Genomic DNA, 7,338 nt, shown 5'->3' on the forward strand with positions numbered 1-7,338 from the left:
CTCTCCTGCTGGGGAAGATTTTCATTTACTAGCAAAGCATTTTTCTAGCAGAATTCCAAGAACATTTCCCACATTGTATACCTCACTTCTTCAATCCCATCAGGGATAAAAGCTCTGTCTTCAAAGAACTACAGAGTTTATCATGTCACTGTGAGCTTGGCTGGGTCTTTATTCATGTCTGAAACAGGCTTCGTAAGAGAGATGGCTGCTTCCAAACAGAAGCAGCAGGTTCTGTTTCCTTTCACGTGGCAGGCTGCCGTTGATACCCACTCTCCCCGAGCGGAGGCTCTACTGGGTCTTCCCGTCTGCGGGTCTCGGCCGCCCTACATCTCTCCTGTTCTCGCCCCGGGGTTGGGATGCCAAGCAGTCTTCATCTCTGGTGCCAGCTCTGGTTGATGGTAGTGATTGCCTGGAGTGCTGTGTTGAGAAGAATCGAGAGGCCACATACAGGCTCAGAAGTGATTAATTAGCAGTGTCTGCTGTGTACTGGGAGAAGGGGCAACTGAACGTGTGCTGTGCGTTTGCCAGACTTTGTGGATTCCATGATTGGGTTCAGCCTTGAGAGACTCAGAGTCTCATTTTATGTTTCAGTGTTTTTGTCTTTGATTTAGTATATGTCAATTACTGTATTCTACAGTAAAAGAGAAATAAATGGAAACAATGGGATTGTGTATCAGCCAGGATCATATACAGTTACGTATGTGCGCTCTTTTGTTGCTTGTTTAAGGAGGATCGTACACACCTAACTTACTCCTAGTTCTTTCACTTCTAAAATACGTACATGCTTTTCTAACCATTTTTGCAGAAGTTCTCTTGCTTGGTTAACACACAGTTTCATCTTCCATTTTTGTAACTTTGCCAGAAAATACTAAATTTTGGTGCTAATTCTACTGACGGGACTGCTAATAAGTTAACATGAGTCGCCTGTAACCTTGGGCACATAGCAGGCCGCTGTACCAGACCTGGGGGGTGTAATCATCATAGGACAGACCAGACGTCGCATTCCCAAAGGAACAGTCACATGTGTGCCTTGTCCTTTGGCTCACCTCCTTAGAGGCCAGAGATAATTTTGGTCTGACCACTGAGGTCTGAAGGTATTACTTCTGTTCTATACTGTTTTCTTCTTATGAGTCAAGGTAAATCTTGTCTTTTTTGGCAGCTGACAAAGAATACTCTTGCCTTGAGGCAAGAGTTGAAATGTGAACAAAGCTCCAAATAGAATAGTTTTTACGTTTTTTTCTAACGAAAGTATTAGCCTTTTTAGAAAATTGTGGTAACACATACATAACAAAATTACCATTTTAACTATTTTAAGTGTACAGTTCTGGGGCATTAAGTACCATTGTTGTACAGCCATCACCAATATCCATCTCCAGACCATTTTTGTCTTCCTCAGTTGAAAGCCTATACCCATTAAACATTGCCTCCCTATTCCTTCTCCCCGTCTTTCTCTGGCAGCCACCATTCTGCTTGCTGTCTCTGAATTTGACTGTTGTAGGGAGCTCATGTAGAGGTTCTGATCTTTCGTTACTGATTTCACGTAGCATGTCTTCAGAGTTTGTCCATCTTGTAACATGTGTCCACATTTACTCCCTTTTTAGGGCTGAATAGTATTTCATTGGATCTATATACCACACTTTGTTTACCCATTCATTTGTCAGTGGATACTGGGTTGTTTCCACCTTGTAGCAACTGTGAATAATGCTGCAATGGACATAGGTTACAAATACTTATTCTCCCCGCTTTCAGTTTTTTGGGTATATACCCAGAAGTGGGAATGCCCCAGAAGAGACATATGGTAATTTTATGTTTAATTTTTTTGAGGTATTGCCATGCAGTTTTTCACAGTGACTGTACCACTTTATATGCCACCAGCAATGCAGAAAGGTTCCAATTTCTCCACAAAATCCTTGCCAATACCTGTTTTTTAGTTTTTTGATAGTAGCCATCGTGATAGATGTGAAATGGTATCTTGTGGTTTTGATTTGTATTTCCCTAATGACTAATGAGATTGAGCTTTTTTTAAAAAAATGTGTTTATTGACCATTTGTATATCTTCTTTGGAGAAGTGTCTGTTCAAGTCCTTTGCCCAGTTTTTTTTTTTTTTTAATATTTTTATTTATTTCTAGGAGAGAGAGAGAGCGTGAACAGGGGAGGGTCAGAGAGAGAGGGAGTCACAGACTGAAACAGGCTCCAGGCTCTGAGCTGGCAGTCAGCACAGAGCCTGATGCGGGGCTCGAACCCACGAACCGCGAGATCATGACCTAAGTGAAAGTCGGACGCTTAACTGACTAAGCCACCCAGGCGCCCCTGCCCAGTTTTTAAATCAAATTATTTATTTTTGTTGTTGTGTTATTGGGGTTGTTTATGTATATACTGGATACTGATCTCTTATCAATTATATGATTTGCAAATATTTTTTTCAATTCCATAGGTTGCCTTTTTATTCTGTTGATAGTATCTTTTGATGCACAAAAGTTTTTAATTTTGATGAAGTCTGACTATTTTTTTTCTTTTGTTACATATGTTTTTGGTGTTATATACAAGAAATCATTACTTTAGGAGGAACTTAACAGAGGACCATGGGGGAGAAGAAGGGGAAAAATAATGAGGGAGAGGGAGGGAGGCAAACCATGAGAGATTCTTGAATGCCAAGAACAAACTGAGGACTGATGGAGGTGGCGGGGGGTGGGGGGGAGGAAGGAGGGTGATGGGCATGGAGGAGGGCACTTGGGGGGATGAGCACTGGGTGTTATATGGAAACCAACTTGACAATAAACTATTTTAAAAAAAGAAAAGAAAGAGAAATCATTACTAAACCCAATGTCATAAAGCTTTCCCCCTCTGTTTTCTTGCAAGCTCCTATGTTTAGGTCTTTGATCTACTCTGAGTTAATTTTTGTATATGTAAGCTGAGAGTCCAGTATCATTTTTTGCACATGCATCTCCAGTTTTCCCAGCATCATTTGTTGAAAAGATGAATGTAAAGACCCCGTTGAGTGGTCTTGGCACCTTTGTCAAAAACCATTTGACCATATGTATGAGGGTGTTGGTTTATGGGCTGCACTAGAGTTTTAAGGGTTAGGTATCTTACCTTCTATCTACTCTCACTATTTCTTACTAATAGTATTGGCTACGATTTCTTAACTACTCTCTCTAACTGGTACCATTTCTTTAAGTCCGTTTCTTTGGTAAACTTTCTTTTTTAAAAAAACAGATCATGTTATTCAACTGCTCAGAACCGTTCCCTGCAGGATGAATTTCAGCCTCCTTTGCTGTGCAGACAAAGCTCATCCTAGCCTGGCTCATGCCCACCTTCCCAGTCGTGTTTCCACCACCTTCTCTTTAGGACGCCTTTCCTGCGGTCATGGAAATTTCACTGGAGTCCTAGTGAGGGATGTGCTCTCAGGCTCCGACGCTTACACACCGTTTCTCCCCTTCCTCACACACGTGGTACAGTCTTGCTTCTACTGCTGTTCTCTGAAATCTTTCTTGGCCCTTCCTTTCCAAAGTTAGGCGTTCTCCCTCCTTGCTCCTCTAACAGCCCAGACCTGGAGATGGCTTTTTTGATCATATTTTATAAGTTTTACCTGCTCCTTTTTTTGCCCTCCTTGATTATAGGTCTCTTGAGGGCACGGAGTCTGTCCTGTTCATCTTCGTATTCCCAGCTCCTGACTTAGAGCCTTGTATGACAGTGACACTCAGTAAATATTTGGCGGATGAAATGAATTAAAGATAAAAAAGGAAAACTATTAAGAAGAGAAAGATATCAAGTCAGGTATCAAAAGTGTTTTTCCTTTCTTATAAACTATGGCTGTGGCCTGTGGGCTGTAAGGAAAGGTTTCTTTTTCCCCCTGATGATATTTTCCCTCTTTTCCCATACTTGCAACTATGATCGCAATGATTATTACCCTCTTCCAAACGAGGACAAATAATCTTAACGATATTTTGAGAGGAAGGAGAGAATAAGAAGGCAAAAAGAGAAAGAGCCAAGGTGAGGGGAAGGTGAAAGAACTCCACCTCAGAAGCATTCACAAGTGATTCTTGAAGTTGGGTCAGAATTGGCTTGAGGTGCTGAGATACAGCGATCTGCCGTGAGAGATGCAGTCTTACAGACAGACGTAAGATACCTGCTCCTTCGCACCTTTTGTCACAAGTGCCTCTTGTGCCTGTGGAAATTTCGAATAGATGAATAATTATTTGCCTCAGAATATGGTATCTCTATGAAGAGAAGCTTTCTGTCTAACTCTGATGGTTCTGTTTATATGGCCAAGTGTGTGAAGAAATGAAAAATTTTAGTCAGATCTTAGTTAAAACAGATTGTCAAGAAAAAACACGAAAAGTCGTCTTATCATTTACCCATGTAACATTCCTTTATGATACAGTGAGAATGGTGAGACACAATCTTCCAGCCTTCTGTGTGTGTGATTGACATGTTCTGATGGCTTTATTTGGGAGAAGTTAATGTAGAGAGGATCCAGAGAATAGCAGAGCAACAAAAGCAGATCTGGTTGATCCACAGGAGTTAAAGATGACAAGAAGGTTGGTAAGGCTATTAGCCGTCATGCTCCAAGGAGGTGTTCTTGTTCCTGTTTTATCCCTGCGACCCTGTCCTCTCTAACATTTTCAAAAGGCAGTATGGTCTAGGCTCAGGCTTTGGTTACTTTTTGTGGACTCTTCCATATAAGAGTTTGGGAAGTTTTCTCCCTTAGTATGTCAGTGATTCCAAAGTTAAATGTTTGAAAAAGTCTACTGGAGACTAGACAGTTCCCCCAGTTTGGGACTTTGAAACAGAGGACTTCAAGAGTCCCAAGACTGGATGGCTCTCACATCGTTTTTAGTCCCAAAATTTTACAGTTCTAAATGGTCATTGATCCTGTCAGAGCATTTTAGGGAATAATGTCACTCCCATAGGGATGGATTCATCAATGAATCAAATTCTTGAGATACATGATCTGCTTCCTGAGCATTAAGCGTTTTTAGAAGCCAGGGATATGAAAGGTATAAGCCCTGATAGGCCACTAGGGTTCTCATTAATTCTGGCTAACAAATCAGAATTTTAACCGTAATCTAATGGTGGTACTCAGTGATTTCAAAGAATAAATACACCTTTTAAAGGCAACTTACTTTAGAGTGGTTTACATATGTGCTAATTGGGAAGACTCTGATTCAGTAGTTGAAGCCTCTGAAATCCTTGGATGAAGTACAAATGCTGAGACGGGAGGATAGTATGCTATTTGTATATTATTCCATTCCATGAAGTGGGAACTTGGCAGAGTCCTATTTAGAAGTGATTGTGCTCTATCGTCCTTCTCCTCAGCTCTCTTTTGTGTGGGTATAATCGACTGCAGTAGTATCATAGACATTTATGCACTGCTGTTTGCATAAGCCTTTTATTGGAAATCACCCAACAAAATAGCACTCACTGCTAGCTTAGCACAGTTGGGCCTTCTCGAAGGCTCATTTTCCTACATATCAAAAGAACGAAATCTTTAGTTAATGTCGGTAGGACGATAGCCTGCATATCCACAGATAGGCCTTTCCTTTATCACGGACCCACCTCTTGAGGAAAGGAGGTCAGAGGTCCAGTGATAGAATTCTATGGGCCTGTGTGTCTAATGAAAACAGCCAATTCAAATGGACATTACTTTTTTTCCCCACTTTATTATCTTACTGTTTATGAATCTTATTTCTCACTGCAGTACAAACATTTAACAGATACATTATTCCATGATATCATATTTTAAAAATCTGACATAGAGAATTGCAGTGCTAATGGGTTTATGAATTAGTATTCTAGATGACTTTGTTCATACTTGGCACCTTGTTAAATGTGACATCTTCAGAGTTTATTTCATTTTTAAATGTATGAATAAATAAGATATGTGATAATAGTGTATCAAGACAACTTTGTTGATTAGAGATTTGCCATTTTGGGGTACAGCATACTCAATTTATTTTTGGAAGTTTGTATTATGGAAATTGAAAGCAATATTATAAGCCCCCATGGTCCCTTTACCCAGCTTTGGAAGCTATCAACATTTTAAAACTAATTGAAGTATTCGATAACTTCATAATTTTAAAATCATAAGGTCAGCATTACTAAAATTTTGGAAATTACAATGAAAATCACCCGTGGTCCCATACGCTGACCCAACTCTTAACATTTTTTGTATTCTCTTCTTTCCTCAAAGTTACAACTGACCTTGTTTCCCTCTTCTTTTTGCTAAACATAATCAAACTAAGAGCTAGCAATAGCTACCGTTGATTGACGTCCTCCGCTGGCATGCAGTGGGCTCGCGGCTCTCCGTGTAACTCTCCGAGTCTGCAGCTGGGCATTGTGTTGCTGCTCCCTGCCCCGTTCACCGATAGGAACCTGACTCCGAGTTCAGGTAGCTGGCCCTAGAGTCCTGTGTGTAGCACATGGATTCACACTGAAGTGTCCCGCCAGGCCTATACTCTTTCCTCCTGGCAAAGGGACCCTCTTCAAAAGTAGCTTTTCATTTTGTCACATAATTGCCTTTATAAGGAAAAGCAAGTGTTTGTACAGAAACTGGACCACAGAATCTCCAGAAGCAGCGCTAGGAGAGTTGATGCTGGGGCTTCAGAGGAATCCAAGGACCCCTGCCCTGTGGTGTTTACGCTGCCATGCGGATGAATCTAGCCCGCGTGAGACACAAGCGTAGAATACAAACCGAGGCTTGCTGTGGTATTATTAGCTGTAAGTGCTGTAAAAACCCCGCAGAGACGAAGGGTGAGGATTGCGCCCCATCTGTAGAGAAGGCTGCTAACAGATTTAGGATTTCAGCTAAAAATTAGAAAGACAGACAACTCCAAATGCTGGTGAGGATGTGGACACCCAGAGCCCCATGCATGCCTGGTGGGAACGCAAAGAGGTAAAAAGCTGCTTTGGAAAACAGTTTGACAGTTTCTTATAAAAATATATTTGTGAGCTAGCAGTGCCAATCCTAAGTATTTACCTATAAGAAGTGAAACTGTATGTCTGTTCAAAGACGTGTATGTGTGTATTGGCAGCCGCTTGTACATAATAACTCCCTATTAGTTTTCTTCTGCTGTGTGACAAATGACTGTAAACAAGCTACACCCATTTATTAGCTCACCATCCTATAGATCAGAAATTTAGCGTGGTGTGGCTGGGTTCTGTGTTCAGGGTTCTCGCAAGGCTGAAACGAAGGTGTCAGCAAGAATGAGTTCTCATCTGGAGGCACTGGGAGGGAAATAGCCACTTTCAGCTCATTCTGATTGGCAAAATTCAATATCTTGTGGCTGTGAGACCGAGGTCCTGTTTCCTTGCTGGGTGTTTCCTGCGTGCCACTCT

The sequence above is a fragment of the Crocuta crocuta genome, unplaced genomic scaffold (assembly GCF_008692635.1).
Source record: "Crocuta crocuta isolate KB4526 unplaced genomic scaffold, BGI_CrCroc_1.0 scaffold141, whole genome shotgun sequence".
NCBI lineage: Eukaryota > Metazoa > Chordata > Mammalia > Carnivora > Hyaenidae > Crocuta > Crocuta crocuta.